At 47.3% G+C, this 17,711-nt stretch overlaps 1 pseudogene; it reads right to left on the bottom strand.

Annotated features, from left to right (window-relative positions):
• Positions 1–844: 844 nt before the first annotated feature.
• On the bottom strand, positions 845–5,499 carry LOC101397297 (cell adhesion molecule CEACAM21-like; annotated as a pseudogene).
• Positions 5,500–17,711: the final 12,212 nt, after the last annotated feature.

A 17,711-nucleotide genomic window follows, 5' to 3' on the forward strand; every position in this document is an offset into this window, starting at 1 on the left:
TCTGAATGAGGCCCCTCAGCCGGTCTGTGGTGTAGGACCCACTCTGCACTGAGGGCCTGGCATACTGAGATGGGCCATGTGGAAGCACAGGGATTCCGGGACACAGGGACATCCCTGGAGATAGGGGTGAAGGCCATTCCCTGGAGCCTGGAGACTAGGGGATTGCTGGCTGAAGAGGGCAAGGCCTATAGGGGCTGGTGTAGGCACGGAGGGTTGGGGAGGTCTCAGGACTTTGAGGCTCACCTCTAGCATGATTCAGCCTGGGCTTCTGTCCCTCACGAGCAGATGTGCCTGAGTGCATCTCTCTGTGGTGATGGTGGAACCTCATGTGGAGGGAGATCTTGTCCTGCATGTGCCCCTCTATTGCTGAGTCTGAGCCCAGGGGTTCCCTCTCCCTAAAGAAGACACTTGTCCCTGATTCACACACTGCCTTCAGGGAGATGCCACATGAGTGCACTGAGGTGGGGTGGGGTCTGTAGATGTAGGTGGAAGCCCCCTCAAGACTATCTCTTAACTCAGTGGTATGCCTTGTCCCCGTGTCTCTGCTTAAAGCCTGGGATCTCCAAACCCTTTTCTCCCACCTCTGACCAGGACGATGCAGGCAGATGGCATTGTGTGAAGTGCATTTCGTCTCTGTGTTCCCATCCATGTGGGTGTCCTCTTGTGTCTATTCTCATTGTCCACATCAGAGTCCAGGCACCATGAACACCTCCCCCTGGAGGAGGGATAGAGCTGTGATTCCCAAGAGTTTATCATGGGCTCCCACCCCTCATCCCACGACCGCTACCTGTCCTTCCACTGAGGAGATGGTGCAGTGGAGAGCAACAAGAGCTGGGATCTGGAGTGGAATGTGACCTTAAGCCAACAATAGTGACAATGTCAGTTCACATATTTGAACATTTATTGACTCACTTATTCCACCTTTTTCAATTGCCTATTCACAACAACTCTATAAATAAAGTACATCATGACCATCATTTTACAGATAAGAAAAAGATTCTATTTAGAGTTTAACAACGTACAGGAGGGGAAGAGGATCACTCATGTTTCACATCTAACCTGAGGAGGTCACTTTTACTGGAACTGACTGGGTTGGAGACCTCACACTGATAATCCCTGGCATCCTCCATCCTGATGGGGTCTGTGGTGAGGGTGCTGTTGTCCTGGGACAGCTTCATCCTCTCTGTGGGCTGGAGACTCTGGTCATTGAAGAACCACTGGATGGAGATCCCAGTGTCATTTGTGAGGCAGGTTGGGACGATGGCTTCCTTATGTTCTTTGACTGTGGTCTTGCTGGCTTGGATGGAGGGCTGTGCCACTAGTTCTCTGGAGAAACAGAGCAGGTGACTGACTGAGAGTGGGCCCTGCTTCTTCCTCAGAGATCTCAGCCACTCACAAGGCCACAGTGAATTCTGTAAAGGTGACCCAGAAGATGGTCCTGACCATCAGCAGAACGTCAAATGTGTTTGTTCAGGTGATGATCTGTAAGGTGAGGGCTGCACCTCCCCCTTTGACACCCATATCACCACAGGTTGACCCTGGATCAGTCCCCCTGCACACCTCTGTAGTATCAGCACCAGGAAACTCTTCTCCTCTCACATGCCCTACAACTTCATCATTAGGTGAAATTTTTCTCTCATGCACTTGATTGATTTTTTCCTAGAACTTTCTTTGACTTCAAAAAAGATCAGGCCACATTCCTTATAATACACTTCTGTGTGTGTTGTGGAAGGCAGGCTTGCCAGCCCCATCCATGTCTGGGGCCAAGGGTATGTTACATAAACTGGGAAAGCATTTACTTCTTGTTAAATATTACTTATTAGGGAATGAGGATGGCCCTGCCCAGTCTTCACAGCCATAGGTCCTGGAGAGCTTCTAGCTAAAGATTTCTTCACTCTGAACAGGACTTTTATTTCCTGAGCTGTGGATTGAATATCATAGTGAAGGAAATCTCTAGAGAAGTGGTTACAGTTTTAACAAAAGACAGGCACTGTTAGGAATAGAAGGAAACCACTCAATACGACAAAGATAAATGAAAAGCCCACAGCTAACGTAGTACGCAATGGTGAAACACGGAAAATTTTCCTCTAAGTCACGGAGAAGACAAGGATGCTGCTGTCACCACTTCTATTCAACATAGTGCAGGAGTCCTAGCCAGAACAATGAGGCAAGAAGAAGAAATAAAATGTATACAAATTGGAAAGGAAGAGGAAAAATTAGCTCTTTTAGCAGAAGACATAATTTTATATGTGGAAAACCCTAAAGTTCCACCCACACACAAAAATACTGTTAGAACTAATAAATTCAGCAAAGTTGTAAGAAACAAAATCAACACTCAAAATCAGTTACATTTGTATACAATAACAATGAACAATCCAAAATATATTTTAAGAAAACAATTCCATTTACAAAGCATCAGAAGTTGAAAATTCTTAGAAATAAACTTAACCAAGGAGGTAAAAGTTGTATACACTGAAAACTACCAAACATTTTGAAAGAAATTAAAGAAGACACAAATAAATGGAAAGACATCCATGATCATAGAGTAGAAGAATTAATATTGCTAAGATGCCAATATACCCCAAACTCTCGACATACTGGATAAAATCCCTACCTAACTCCCAGTGACTTTTTTGCAGAAATAGAAAACTCCAACCTCAAATTCATATGGAATCTCAAGGGACGCTGAATAATTAAAACAATCTTAAAAAAGGAGAACAAAATTGGAGGACTCACACTTCCCGATTTTAAAACTTACCACAAAGCTAAAGAATCAAAATAGTGTGGCACTGGTATAATGACAGACTTATACATCATGGAATACAACAGAGATCCAGAAATAAAGCTTCGATTATATGATCAGATGATTTCAACAAGGGAGCCAAGACCATTCAATGGAGAAAGGATAGTCTTTTTGACAAATAGTGTTGAAAAGCTGGATATCCATATGCAGAAGAATGAAGCTGAACAATTACCTTACACCATATACAAAAATTAGCGGAAATGGATCAAAGCCAAAAGTAAGACATAAAACTATAAAACTCTTAGAAGAAAATATAGGAGGAACACTTCATGACATTGGATTTGGCAATGATTTCTTGAATATGACACTAAGAACACAGGCAAAAAAAGAAAACATAGATAAATTGGACTTTGTCAAAATAAAAAACTTCTGTTCATCAAAGGATACAATCAACAGAGTGAAAGTTGACCTATGGAATGGGAGAAAATAATTTGCAAGTTATATATCAATAAGGGGTTAATATGCAGAATACACAAAGAACTCCTAAACTCAACAACAACAACAAAACCAAATAACTTGATTGAAAAATGGGCAAAGCCCTTGAATAGACATTCAAATCAACACTACAATGACATACCCACTCATATCTATTAGAATGGCTACTGTCAACAAAACAGAAAACTGGTCCTGGAGAGGATATGGAGCAACTGGAATCCTTGTGCATTGTTGACAAGAAGGTAAAATGGTGCAGCTACTGTGGAAAGTGGTATGGTGATTATTAAGAAAATTTTACATAGAAATACCATATGACCTATTATTTCCAGGCTCTGACTGTTGATTGACCACATGTAGGTGGTGTTCTGAGTCTCAGGTTGACGTTAACACTATATGATCCTTGTGCTCCATGACATTGGAGCTGCTAGTTGTGATGACGGCTGTGGGTAACTCCTCTGTGCAGGTAGCAGAGAACATTGCCCTGTGTGGTACCTTGATTCCTCCCACGAATCTTGAATTAGAGATGCCAACTCACCTCTCAACCAACCCAAGTCCTTAAAAGAATAAGGCAGCTTTGTGTATCTCAAGACAAATGCATGAGGATCAGAGCACTCAGATAACTTAAGGCCGCCTGCTCTATGTCTGGAAAAAGCACAGACTTTCTCAAGTGTCAGTATGTGCTGGCTGCACATGTAGAGTGGGGGGTGAGAAGGCAAAGTCCTTCCTTTACACTCCAGTGGGAGTGACCCCAGCACATCAGAAAACAAATGAATTCTCCACTGTTTGTGTCCTGTACTAAATGCTCAAACCCCAACATGAGACATAGTGTAGACAGGGATGTAAGCACAGTGCAGGCCTGTTCAATCCTGTGTGTGTGAAGTAGAATTCACTCCACCCAACACCCGGAGGTCAGAGAGGAATCACTCACTATATACGTGGAGCTGTACAATTCCTACTACATTTTGAAAAGTTTTCTTCATAACCTGTAGGGTGTAGTAACCTGTATCCTTCTGGGTGACCTTCTGGAACAGCAGGGATCCGTTGGGGTACATTATCTCTCAACCACTGTATACAGGCCCTGGGGTAATTTCTTGTATGTCTATTACATATAATGCAAATGTGATGTTTTGACTGTAGTCCCGTTGTACCAGACATAGCCTGTGAGATTCCCAGGCAGATTGTGGAGAAGTAGAAGAATATCCTTCCCTGCAGCAGTATTGGACGACACCGACTCAATAGTGAGTTGCGCAGTGGTGGGTGGGTTCCAGAAGGTTAAGAGTGAGACTAAGAGGGAAGAGAGAGAGATCAATATTTGTACCTATGTACTGGGATGGAAAGATAAGGCCCTGGGTCCTGAGCAGGTCTCTTCATCTCTTAGACTTGGAGTCTGAATCTGGGTGTGTGTGTGTGTGTGTGTGTATGTCCTACTGGCCAAGGTCAGCAGCATGACCACCATTACTTCAGCCCCTCTGAACTTATTATTTCCTCTGTTCCCAATACTCTTCCCCAAGCGTCTGCCCGGCTCACTCCCTCACTGCCCTCTGTGCCCTGCTCATTCTCAGTCGTGTCCTTGGGAGATGCCTTACCTGACCACGTGCTCTAAATACCCCTTAGCCTTCACTTTTTCACCTTTCCCTGCTCTGTTCCCTTCATGACACTTGTAAGTCCCTGACATCACATTTGAGCTCTCTTTGCTTGTCCATCTTCTTCCCCATAGAACGTGAGCTCCATCAAGGCAGAGACTTATTTGATCTTGTTGTACCCCCAGTGCCTGGAACAGGCTGCAAACACCTGTGGATGAATGAACGAGTGTTCCCAGGGCCCTCCATGTCCTGGCGTTTACTTGCCAATTTCTAATGGTGGTGAGTAAGTACTGTGTTTAGTGTCCCTAGTTAAGTTTTTTCAAGTGTCATCCTCAAATAAATTATTATTATCATCAATTTTCAAAAATTATTGTGTGATAAATAACTTGGAAAGGTACAGCAACTGAGATATTCCTGCCCCTCCCCACTTCCAGATCATGAGAATTTCCTATGGCTGAGTCCCCTTCCCCCATCCTACCCTTCTCCTGTGTCTGCTCCCCTCAAGGCCAAACAGAAGTCCTCTGTCTCCTCTCCGAACAATGTCCTCTCCAGGAACCCCAGCCAGTCTCTGTTCTCCCATCTCCTGCCTGCCCTCATGGAATCACCCCCTCTCACCTGCCAGCAGGAACCCCTGCCAAGGGATGTACCCTCTGTGGGAGGGACTGAGGGGGGCTCCATGGTGTCTGCTACCTGCTCTGTGTGTCCCTCTGTGAGAAGAGCTTCTATTCCAGAAATGCTCGCAGGCACTGCTGTCCAGATGCTTCAACTCTGCTGTCCTTTCTCCCTCTTCCTGATCCCCTTCCAGGGGGAGGGGTGCCTCTCCGAGTCACATGGGCCCCAGAACCTCCCTCTCCCTCCCCTCATTCCTGCCATCTTATCCCCTTCTTCCTCTTTCCCTTCTACATGTATTTCCGTTTCCTGGGAACTGCTGAGGTCTCTGCCTTCTTCGGCAGTGATTCTCTGTCAACACACACACACATACACACACACACATAACACACACACACACCTTTGTTTGGACAAGCACAAGCCTGGGGTGTCTTGTTCTGGGCAGTCCCCATGTTCTTGGTTGGTGTGCACAGTTGGACTCCCCCTCTCTCATCCCCTTCTGACTTTTCCATTCAGAGAAGGAGCCAGGGGCCACATCAGGAACACTTATAACAGGGATGTCACCCATGCTGTGCATCGGAATCACCTGAGGAACTTTATAAAGATTGTGAATGTCCAGGTGACACCTTAGAAATGCTACTTTAGCAGCTGCCCTCGTAACATGAATGCCCTGCCAGGCTGAGACCCCATGATGGGAGGGATGGGGTGCCTCTCCTCATCTCCTGTGCACAGGAAGGGTCTGTAGATGCTGTTAAAATGCGAATTCTGACCCAAGAGATGTAGGGTGGACCCAATAGTCTGCCTCTAACAAGTTCTCAGGTGATGTTGAACACGCTGACCTGCAGAGCACACTTTCAATAGCAAGGCTGATGGGGAACCCTTTCCCCTGAGAGGATGATCCACTCACCCCAGCATTGGCCTCTGCTGTGTCCTGGCCTGGGGGTGTGTCAGCACCACACAGAGACCCAGGAATCCTCAAACCTGGGGAGATTATTTCCACTTGTGACACAGAAACCCATCTGGGCACCAGGGTCTTCCCAGTGTCTTCAAACACTCTGGAAAGATTGGATTTACTCTTTTTTTTTTTTGCAAAACAAAGCTGCATGTTTTATTTATCAAAGACAATGAAATAAATCAGAAAAAGTCAGAAACTAAACATTTTTTTTTTTTTTTTGGATTTACTCTTAACGGGAAGGTCACAAAGATGACTCTCGGGTGAGAAAGGGGCAAGCTGAGTGATCGCTGGTGAGGGGACCTGCCGTCCATCTCCAGTGTCATCAACCTGGCCTCTGCTTCCAGGGACAGACAGGCAGTACGGGTGTGTCAGAAGGAGCTGCAGTTCCCAGGTGTGAAGTGGGCAGTTTCCTATGTGTCCCGGGTGAGAGGACCGTGGTGGTGGGACGTCAGGTAGCTGTGGGGTCCCTGGTCCTCTGGGGATAGTTTCAGGAGGACCACGCCCTCTCCATGTCTGTTGGCTGAGCTGTGGCTCAGAGCCTGTCCATGTGCTCCCTGACCATCCTGGGGCCTCTGTGCTCTGCATGGCTGACTTTCCTGTGGTCACTCTGCCTTCCCCATGGGTGGTGCCAGGCAGAGAGTGGGGAGCTGCAAAGGGACTCCCGACAGAGTAGGGTGCTCTGATGCCCCTAGAAGGAATGGGTGGGGCATTCCAGGAAGATAGGAAGGACACAGAAGGGACTGTTTGAGCAAGGGATGAAAGGCAGTCTCCTTCTCCACCTCCTTAGTCAAAGCCACTTTCATGTGTTAATTTCTGTGTTGTCTGTGTGTCCTGATATCGCCCCCTGGAGGGCATGAAGAGACCTGTGGCCAATGTCAGGGGAGGCACCAGGGATGTTGACCAGGCTCCAAAAGGTGTGAGCTGGTCCTGAGCCCTGGACAGAGGTTTGCTCTGACCTCCGGGTTGCAGAAGCCAGTCAGACTGGATCCTGGTCACTGCACGTCCCCAGGCTGCCTGACTCCAACCCAGTGCTGGGTGAGCCCAGGGAGAGGACAGGCGATGTCCAGAGGAATCCTGTTCCAGTGTCCTGTGCTGCCTGGTGGATGTGCTGCCTCAGGAGGAGCTTTCTGTCCCTGAGGTTGCAAAGGAAGGACCTAGTGAGGGGTCTCTTGTGGCTTTTGGGAGAGGGCACCGGCCTTGGGGGCTGGTCCCTGGAATGGCCTGGGTTTCTCCCATCACAGCACTGGGGCATTGTATCTGGGTCATCTGTGTTCCTGTCTGTCTTCTGCTCTAGGCCTCCCCACAGGGCCCAGGAGCTAGAGCAGCTCCAGTGGAGACTCAAACAGGGGATCCTGTGGCTTCCTCTATTAGGAAAGGGGAGGCACCCATGGGACACTCAGCCCCTCTGTGATGGAAGCTAATGCAGATCCTGGTTCTCCTGTCCCATCCTGCATGGGAAGTTTCCCTCATTCACTGAGATGCTTTGGGCTGCTGAGATGTCTTCAGGGGACCAGAGCTAGGTGTCTCCACAGACTGGGGAACCTTGGGGTGAGGAACTGCCCCATGATTCTTTTGAGGTCATGGCTAGGCTCCCTTTTCCCCTGGTGGTAACTTTACTTGGGGTGGAGGATCCAGAGTTTGTGCCAGGACAGGTCTCTGTGAGAAGAGGAAGGACACAGGCTGCTGGCCCAGGCCCTCCTGGGAGAGAAGTCACTCACAAGGTAGAGATGGGGAGAGGGTGTGATTTCCTGGGATGGCTGGGGATCTGACCCGTCAGTGTTAGGAGGCCCCGTCCTCCCTCCTGACACTCAAGTAGTAAAGGCACCTCTCCAGGACAGCCGTGAGCACTTGCTGGCCTTCTCCAATGCTGATGTCAGTGACCCTGTGTCTACACGGAACATGCTCTGATCCCCGAGTGTCGCGCAAGAGTGACAGTCTTCCATTGTGTGGTTTCCCTCATCCATTTAATGAGTGTTTATTAAGCTTCTGTTACTGGGTGCAGACAGGGATGGCTGGATATTTGGCTTTGCTTCCATCTTATCCTCACATACATTTTCTCTGGAGTGGAGGCTTCTGTTCAGAGTCCCCCCTGAGCACAAGGAAGGGACCCGATGTCCACATCAGTCATCAGTGATTATTCATGGTGGCCCATGCCCTGACTCTGTCTCCTGCTCACACTTCTGTTTTCTTGTCCAATGTCTTCCTCCCATCCTAGCACCCCCTCCCTGGCACCAGTGTCTGGATGCTCTCGGATGTTCAGCCGACCAAACTCTTCACCTCACGTGATGCTCCTGGCATGGGAGAGAAGCACCAGGTGATAGGATTGGGTTGCCTCCTGAAAAAGAACCCCCAGGCCTCAGGGACCACCAGCTGTGGGCACTGGCAGGTCTGTCTGGTGGCATCTTGGCAAGTAGTTGCAGGGTCTCGGCATGCCCAAGAGCTGCCTGTGAGAGCTGAGCATGATGTTGGTGCTTTCCAGTAGGTATTGGGCTTCCAGAACTTCCTGATGTCTGTGGACACAGCTGGCGGTGAAGAGCGCAGTGTTCTAGTGATGGTTGGCATGGAGCCACAAAGAGAGCACTGGACTCTCTGGCCGTGGGACCCGCACCACCCATCAGTGTCTGGGGACATGGTGACATCAGGGCGCAGGGACAGCCCAGGGCACCCCTGCTGTCTTGAGGACCAGGGGAGCTCGAGCCCAGTTCGTCCTGCTGCTGGTCACAGATGGTGGGATCTGGGAGACTGCCCAGGAGCCGCCTCTAGTTTTGTATTTGAGATTTAAAGGGAAAGGGGGAATCATTTCTACCAGGTCACAAAATTGTAGGTAGCCTGTTGATAGAAGGGAACTCACTTCATTGTGAAAAGGAACATAATGCACTGGAATGCTCTTTGAAGGAAAAACAAATAACTATTTTAGTTTTATCGATAACTGTGATGTTTTATTCTTCTAGTTCATTGTTAATATCACTTTTGTAGTTTACCTCTTAGGGAAATGGTGAAAGCTGACCAGGATCCACATTTCAGCACAGGAATGTGGATTTTGTGTGGACTCTCATAGGAATTTTTTTTTTATTGTGAAATTTTTGTTGTACATTATTGTTTATTAGTCACCATATAAGTGCATCCCTCCACCCCTTGTGCCCACCCTCACCCCCCTAGCCCCTGGTAACCACCGAACAGTTCTATCTGTCCGTGCGTTTGTTTATCTTCCACATATGAATGAAATCATGCACTGTTTGTCTTTCTCTTTCTGGCTTTCATAGGATTTTAAGCTCTCATGAGTTCCTATAGATCTTCTGTGAACACTAATGTGATTTGTCTTTGTCCATTTCTACTGGTCATCCTGTGGACAGAGTCACATTTTCCCCTAAGAGCTGGAAAGCATCTGAAACCAAAAAAAAGTGCCCAAATCCTTCTAGGTAACGATTTTGGCACTGAAGTGGAGGTTGTTTAAGGTAGGTGAAGGAAACTGTTTTTGAGGACTTTTTCCTCACAATCATCAGCAGAAGGCACCTCTTGGCCTGTCACAACGTTTGGATGGATGACAGACAGAAATAGAGGTTGGTAATTTAAATATCAAACCAAAGACATAAAACAGACTCTGCCCAGAGTGTGGGCGGATGAATGGTGAGGAACTAAAAAGACTCCCTCACCCACCCCAACGAGGGAGCATCAACGGCTCCTGTGCTTCAGAGAGGGTCCCCGGGTTGGGGGCAGGGCACTTTCAGCCCACAGGTGCTGGGAATGAGACCTCGACACTGGACAGTCTCTGATGAAGCCCATTTTTTGGATGTAGATTCATACTTAAGGAATGATGCCAAGGTACGAATCCGAAAATAAACTCCTATGATATAATTGTCTTCTTAACGTTTTTTCCTAATGATAAAATGACTTTGCATTTATTGCTAAGATGCTCCGTAAGATGGGAAGCACATCAGAGTAGACTGTCTAATGACATTGTACATAGATTTGTTATCATGTGTTTTTCCTTTTCAATGTCTACAGAATTTTCATCATCTGACTTTGCAGTATGACCCAGTGGTGTCATTCTGACTTGTGGTTACACCCTTTGAAAAACCACAGTCTTCCAGATGGTGAACTACAAGCAGCAATAAGATAATCACCCCGAAATATGCCTCTTTCTGAACCTGAACTTGCCCTTAGCCCAAGGTCCATGGTCCACTCTCTGCCCCTTTTTGCTCATCTTCCAGCAGGAACCATCCACTAGAGGGCACTCACGCTCCTCCTTGAGCTCCTGGAGACCTTTTCCATCACCTGAGACAAATCCAGTTGTTTCTACTGCCACAACCCCCAGCCCTCAAATACTCTTTAGATTTGCTTTGAGTGAAGCTCCTGGGACAGACATCATTGTCCCCAGGGAGGAACCTCCCATTGGAGGATGTGGCAGCATAGGCTGGTGACCTGAAACCAACCTCAGGGCCCAAGTTTCTGGTATGGGAGATAGTTCCCGGCACAGTGGGTAGTGTAGGCTGGACACTCAGGTCCCAGATGATCCTGTCCTGGTGTGGCACTGGGGGAAATGGCCATGAGCCTGCGGCCCCAAACGCCATGTTGCTTAGGATTTGTGCATGTGGGCCTTGGTGGGCTGCTATGGAATACTACAGACAGGGCCTGCTGCAGCAGGAAATGGATCCTCCCAGGTATTTCAAGAGGCTGATTCTCCCCCAGAAGAATCAGAAGAGATGCATCATTCATTGTGGCACAGTCTCTCTCAGGGCCTGAGTGAGCAGGTGGTGTCTGGGCTTCACCATCGACACCAGATCAGGACCCAGGACATGGGGAGTGTGAGGTCCTGCCCCACCCCACCTCTCAGGACACCACTGCTAGGCTGTCTGTGGGGAACTTGGCCTCCCTTCCCCATCCCTGCAGAGCAGGAAAGGGACCCCAGAGTCCCTTCATGTAGAGTTGGACAGTGAAGGGGCACAGGTGAGTTTGGGCAGGTGGACTTGAGGAGAGGTCATTACTCCTGGACGGAGGAGCAGTAGATGGTGGGCAGTGTTGGGGGAAGAGAGAGAATCCCCCTCTGCCCTTTCCGTTAAGGTTCTTATGGTTGGCCAAATAATTAACAAGACAGGTTAGCAGGAGAAAATAATACCAAGTTTAATATCATGTATACATGGGAGAAACCAGGGATACTGCATTTCTCAGCACAACAGCAGAAATTCTCGTCTTAAATACCATGTTCAGCCAATGACAAAGGAGGGTGTTGGGGGTGGGGATGCGGTGGGGGGAGTCAGTTACAGGAGATTACCACTAAAGCACAGTAAACAAGAGTAAGGTTATTATGCAGATTTAAGGCCTCACCTTCCACATTGATAAGTTTCTAGAAATGAGGTCATCCCCCCTCTTCCCAATACAGAGAGGGAGATACCTTTACAAATGGAGATTTCCCTTATAAATGTAAAGGTTTGTCTGGCAGCTCCTCGCAGGGCCATCCAGAGAATGTGGCCAGAGAGACAGAACTTCCAATAAGATGGGTTTGTTGGTGCCTTTCCTATTGTAACATCTGTTTTACATTATATTACAGCCATCAGATAGAAGATCTGTTCCAGGAAGGAGTTACTATGTCAAATTCTTTAGGCAGTTAGTGGGGGAGGTCAAATGTCTGTCAGAGAAAACAATCAAGGTAAAGAGATATATTTCAGGGTGGCCAAATCTTGATCTCCCACAGGGCCAAGGCACTGGCAGCCTGGCCCGGGGACCCTCTGTATGTGCAGCTGCTGCAAAGAGATGTGTTCTCTGTTGGCAATAGACCGCCTTCCTGGACATCAGCACCCAGCTCCCTGGTGCCCTCCCTCCTCCCAGGCACCTGTGCCCCCTCCTAAACAGAGTAAGTTGAGAGATTCTACCAGCAGGATAGGTCATTGCCATATTGTAGGTTACAGGAAATTTGTAGGTTGGGTCTTCTTATCCTAATCTATAAAACTAAACCAAAATACTCAAGCATTATGTAATCAATTATGTAGAAATTCCTAGAATCTTAGGGGATAAAAATATCACCTGAAGCTCTGAACTCCCTCAAAAAATAGCAGAAAAAGATCATAGTTAGATTACTATTCCCCATTCTCCCACACTGGGGACTTCAGACAAGCATGTATCACAGACTCTGACACTCTTTGGGGCAGCCAGATCGACAGCTCCATTTTGGACTAAAGTTAGGACCCAGTCCTTCAAGCTGTTGGAACAGGCCCTGCCAATGATCCTGGGCAGGGCTGGCGTGTGTAAATAGTTACACCAAAAGGAGTCTTCCTGGAGAAAATGCTCAGGAGATTTTAGTCTTCATGACCTTACAACAAAATTAGTGGAAATGGGGATATAGTCCAAGGACTGAAAGGACCTGGAGACCTACCCTCTCTACTCACACCCACACCCACGTCCCCTCAAAACAGGGAGCAGCCAATGTGCCTGAAGCCTGGGGGGCAGATCCTGCAGGGCCTTGGGGGCCACATGAAGAGTCTGTGCTTTAGTCTGAGTGTGGCAGGAAGTCACCGCAGGGTTTGTGTATTTGTGGTTTGATTGATTTGTTTTCTAGAGGTGACAGATGTGTCCTCACAGCCCTCAGAAGGAACTGACCCTGCAGACACCCTTATCTCAGACGACCAGCCTCCAGGACTGTAAGACAATAAATTCCTGTTTGTTCTAAGCCATCCGGTGTGTGGGACTTTGTGATGGCGGCCATAGCAAACCAATACCCTACACTTAAAAAGTAAAAATAAACAGAAGAATTTAATTTAATTTTATCCAAAATATTATAATTTCAACATGTAACCCATACAAAATTATTAATGAGATATTTTACACTCTTTTTTTCATTCTAAGTCTTTGAAATCTGGTGTGTGTTTTACACTTCAGCACATGTCAACTTGGACTCGCCCGATTTCAAGCGCTCAGTAGACACATGTGGGCAGTGGCTCCCACCTTGGACAGTGATGAACTGAAGGGTCACCTGCCAGAACTCTCAGCTGCAGATTCTCGCCTAAACATGCATCTTCGGAGAATTCTGTCTCAATCATGCAAAGCTGTTCTTCTTGCTCCATTTGGGATATAAATTAATTTTATCAGACCCACGCTGCTTACCATTAGGGCCAGGACCCTACATTTTCAGTTTTTTCACTTGTCTTCATAAATCCATGGAGGCAAAATGCAAGATGATATGAGAAGAACTGCATAAGTGCACCGTGACCCAGAGGGTCACTGGGACAGAACTGTTGACTAGAGTCACAGGGCTCTAAGAGCACCTACTGTGTGCCAGGTATTGTGCTGGGTGCTTGATACAAAGAGGTACACACAGTCCTTCCAACATCCTTATGAGGCAGGTACTCTTATTGTACCCATTTCACAGAGGAGCAAAGCAAGGCTCACAGATACCGATATTTGCCCACGTCACCCAGCAACTAGTGAGTACCTGGTGCGGTAAGGAGCCAGACTGACATGTGTGCCTCTAGAGGCTGCACTTGTCACCTTTTCCTACAAGGAAAACCCCAGTGTTCAATGGTCCACATGCCTAAAATTCAATTTCCTTTTACTTGTTTTTGTGTGTATTTATTTGCGTCCATTTAAATATCCTAAACATAAAAAACTTGAATTAAATAAAACATATCCAATTGGAATAATTTTCTGAAGAATAGGTACTGCATCTACTTCTGAATATACGATCCTATTAACAGAAAATAGTGTTGATTTGCTACAGAGAGAAAATAAGTTGAGTTCATTGTGCTTTAAAATTCTTAACATGTTAGAAAAAGGTGGGAAAAAAATGGATCCCTGGATGGGTGTGGTTTTCAGCTGTCTGAGAGTCCTGCCACCCACCCAAGGCTGGGAATCTCCTCTATGTCCCGAGGTCTGTCCAGTCTACTGATCTCCCCACCCTAAGCACCTAGGCCACCCATGGAGGGGAGTATTACCCTCATGGGTCTCAGTTAAAAGTCTGGAGAGAATCTAGGAGGGCTGGACTCCCACCTGAGGGTCCAAGGGATTTGGCTGGCATTCTCAGGGTGCTTTTCTGGGAGAGGCTGTTTGGAAAGATAAATCGTATAGTTCCTGGGAGTCTGAGATGACCTGGGGGGCCAGAAGTCCTGGAGTTTCCAGATGTGGAGTGTAATGACAAATCAGGTTTTGTGGTAGGGACCGGGGATAGTTACGGGGCAGAACTTGGAAGGTGATCTCTGCTTCCTTGGGTGCCCAGGGCACAGCCCCTTTCTTCCCCCAGGACTTCTGGTGTGTTAGGCTGTCCCTCCTGGCCACCCTGGATGGGTGCGTGAGGGGAGGGCTTCACTCACCTGCCATGGGCACCGAGTTGGTGTGGGTCTTGTGCCTGCGCAGCTCCAGGAAGAGATGAGCCAAAGGAGGCACCAGGCGGAGGTCTCGGAAGAGCAGGGCTGTGTCCCACTGCATCAGCCCCGTCATGCCCCGTCAACTTCTTGTCTGAGTCAGAGTGGTCCTCTGTCTCCCCACCTGTGGAGTGTATGTGGGGCTTTGAGTTGGTCTCTTCTCTTTTTGGGCCCCTTCTCAACACCCAGAACTTTAGACATCTATGTCCCTAGGGACCCAAGAATATCTGATTGCTTCAGCAGGAGTCTCAGATTCCTCTCCTCAGCCTCTCCTCCCTCAGACCCAGGAGCCAGGGCTGTAGCCCCTGTCCCTGCAGGACCCAGGCATCCAAGCATGCCCAGGACCCAGCTCTGTGGGTGTGGTCCTTGCCAGCATAGGCGCTGACACACTTGGAGAGCACGCTAAGGGGCAGCAGGGGGTCCAGGAGGCTCAGAAGGTGGGAGGGAGAGGCAATATACTGCAGCACTGTGGTAGGCCATCTGGCACCCGTACCCCATAGGCTGCTGCCGGAAAGGACACGGTGAAGCAGAGGTTCCCGCCTGCACTGTCCCCTGAGAGGCATATCCTCTTACCTGTTGAGCCTGGTTTGGAGGGGGGCTTGGTCACACCTGGCAGGGAGGATCTCGAGCTCTGGGCCAGGAGCCCTGGGCTCTCAGAGGTAGGGCATGGGGGCCCCAAACCCAAGGTCTAGCCAACTGCAATTTTAGAGACCAGTAAACTGAGGCAAGGATTTGGACCCATTTGGAGGACAGTGGTCAGAGGATCAGGGTGACTTAGGACATGGAGAGGCCTGGAGATCAGGAAGCTCTGGGGTTGCTTGGGAGGGTGGAGCTTAGAAGCAAGGATGACAGGCATAGGAAAGGAGAGACCAAGGGCCCATTTCAGGAGGGAGGGGCATCTGAGGCCTTGAGATGGAAGGCCAGGGATCAGGCTGACAGCACAGAAGGGCCACAGGCCCTGTGCCCTGAGGTGTGGCCCCATTGTGCTCTGTGACTCCCAAGATGTGGAAGTGGGAGGTCAGAGGAGCTGGAAGAATGGGCTGGAGCTGGGCCAGCGCAGGACAGCAGGGGGTAGAGAAAGAGGAGGAGGCGAGAAAAGGTCAGAGGAGAAGGAGAGGTGGAGGGGATGGACCATCAGAGCCCAAGTGGGGGAGCAGGAGGCAGAAGGAGGAAGTGGTTGAGAGAGAAGGTGGAGTGAGCAGTGGGGCAGTGGGGGAAAGCGCTGAGGCAGAGATGGAGGAGTGGGATGGGTGGTGGGAGGCGAAAAGGTGGCAGAGGCCTGAGTGGTAGGAGATGGAAGGAAGGCTATATATGACAAACCCACAGCTAACATCATCCTCAATGGTGAAATACTGAAAGCTATCCCTCTAAGAACAGGAACCAGACAAGGATGCCCACTCTCACCACTCCTATTTAACATAGTATTGGAAGTCCTAGCCAGAGCAAACATTCAAGACAAAGAAATAAAAGAGATCGAAATTGGAAAGGAAGAAGTGAAACTGTCACAATTGGCAGATGACATGATTTTATATATAGAAAACCCTAAAGAATCCGCCAAAAAACTTTTAGAGGTAATAAATGAGTAACATAAAGTTGCAGGATATAAAATCAACATATAAAAAGCAGTTACATTTCTATACACTAACAACGAAGCAGCAGAAAGAAAAATTGAGAATACCATCCCATTTACAATTGCAACGAAAAGAATAAAATACCTAGGAATAAACTTAACCAAAGAGGTGAAAGATCTGTACACTGAAAAGTATAAAACATTGCTGAAAGAAATTGAAGAAGACACAAAGAAATGGAAAGGTATTCTGTGATCTTGGATTGGAAGAATTAACATAGATAAGATGTCCGTGCTTCCTAAAGCAATCTATAGATTCAATGCAATCCTTATCAAAGTTCCAATAACATTTTTCACAGAAATGGAACAAAGAATCCTAAAATTTATATGGAACAACAAAAGACCCCCCCGAATAGCCAAAGGAATCCTGAGAACAAAGAACAAAGCTGGAGGTATCACAGTCCCTTATTTCAAGATATACTACAAAGCTATAGTAACCAAAACAGCATGGTACTGGCACAAAAACAGACACACAGATCAATGGAATAGAATTGAAATCCCAGAAATAAACCCACATATCTGTGGACAGAATTTTCAACAAGGGATCCGAGAATATACAATGGAGAAAGGAAAATCTCTTCAACAAATGATGTTGGGAAAACTGTACAGCCACATGCAAAAAAATGAAAGTAGACTATTATCTTACACCATACACAAAAATTAACTCAAAATGGATTAAAGACTTGAATGTAAGACCTGAAACAATGAAATTTCTAGAAGAAAACATAGGCAGTATGCTCTTCGACATCAGTCTTAGCAACATATTTTCAAGCACCATGTCTGACCGGGCAAAAGAAACGATAGAAAAAAGAAACAAATGGGACTACGTCAAACTAAAAAGCTTCTGCACAGCAAAGGAAACCATCAACAAAAGGAAAAGACAATCTAACAATTGGGAGAAGATTTTTGCAAACCACATATCTGATAAGGGGTTAATCTCCAAAATATATAAAGAACACATGCATCTCAACAATGAAAAAACTAACAACCCAATTGAAATCTGGGCAAAAGACCTGAACAGACATTTCTCCAAAGAAGATATACAGATGGCCAACAGGCACAGGAAAAGATATTCAACGTAATTAACTATCAGGGAAATGCAAATCAAAACTACAATGAGATATCACCTCACGCCCGTCAGAATGGCTATAATTAACAAGACAGGAAACAACAAGTGTTGGAGAGGATATGGAGAGAAGGGAACTCTCACACGTTGCTGGTGAGAGTGCAAACTGGTGTAGCCACTATGGAAAACAGTATGGAGAGTCCTCAAAAAATTAAGGATAGAACTACCATATGATCCAGCTATTCCACTGCTGGGTATTTATCCAAAGAACATGAAAACACC

This window comes from Ceratotherium simum, chromosome 33, assembly GCF_057802395.1.
Source record: "Ceratotherium simum simum isolate JZ-2026a chromosome 33, ASM5780239v1, whole genome shotgun sequence".
NCBI lineage: Eukaryota > Metazoa > Chordata > Mammalia > Perissodactyla > Rhinocerotidae > Ceratotherium > Ceratotherium simum.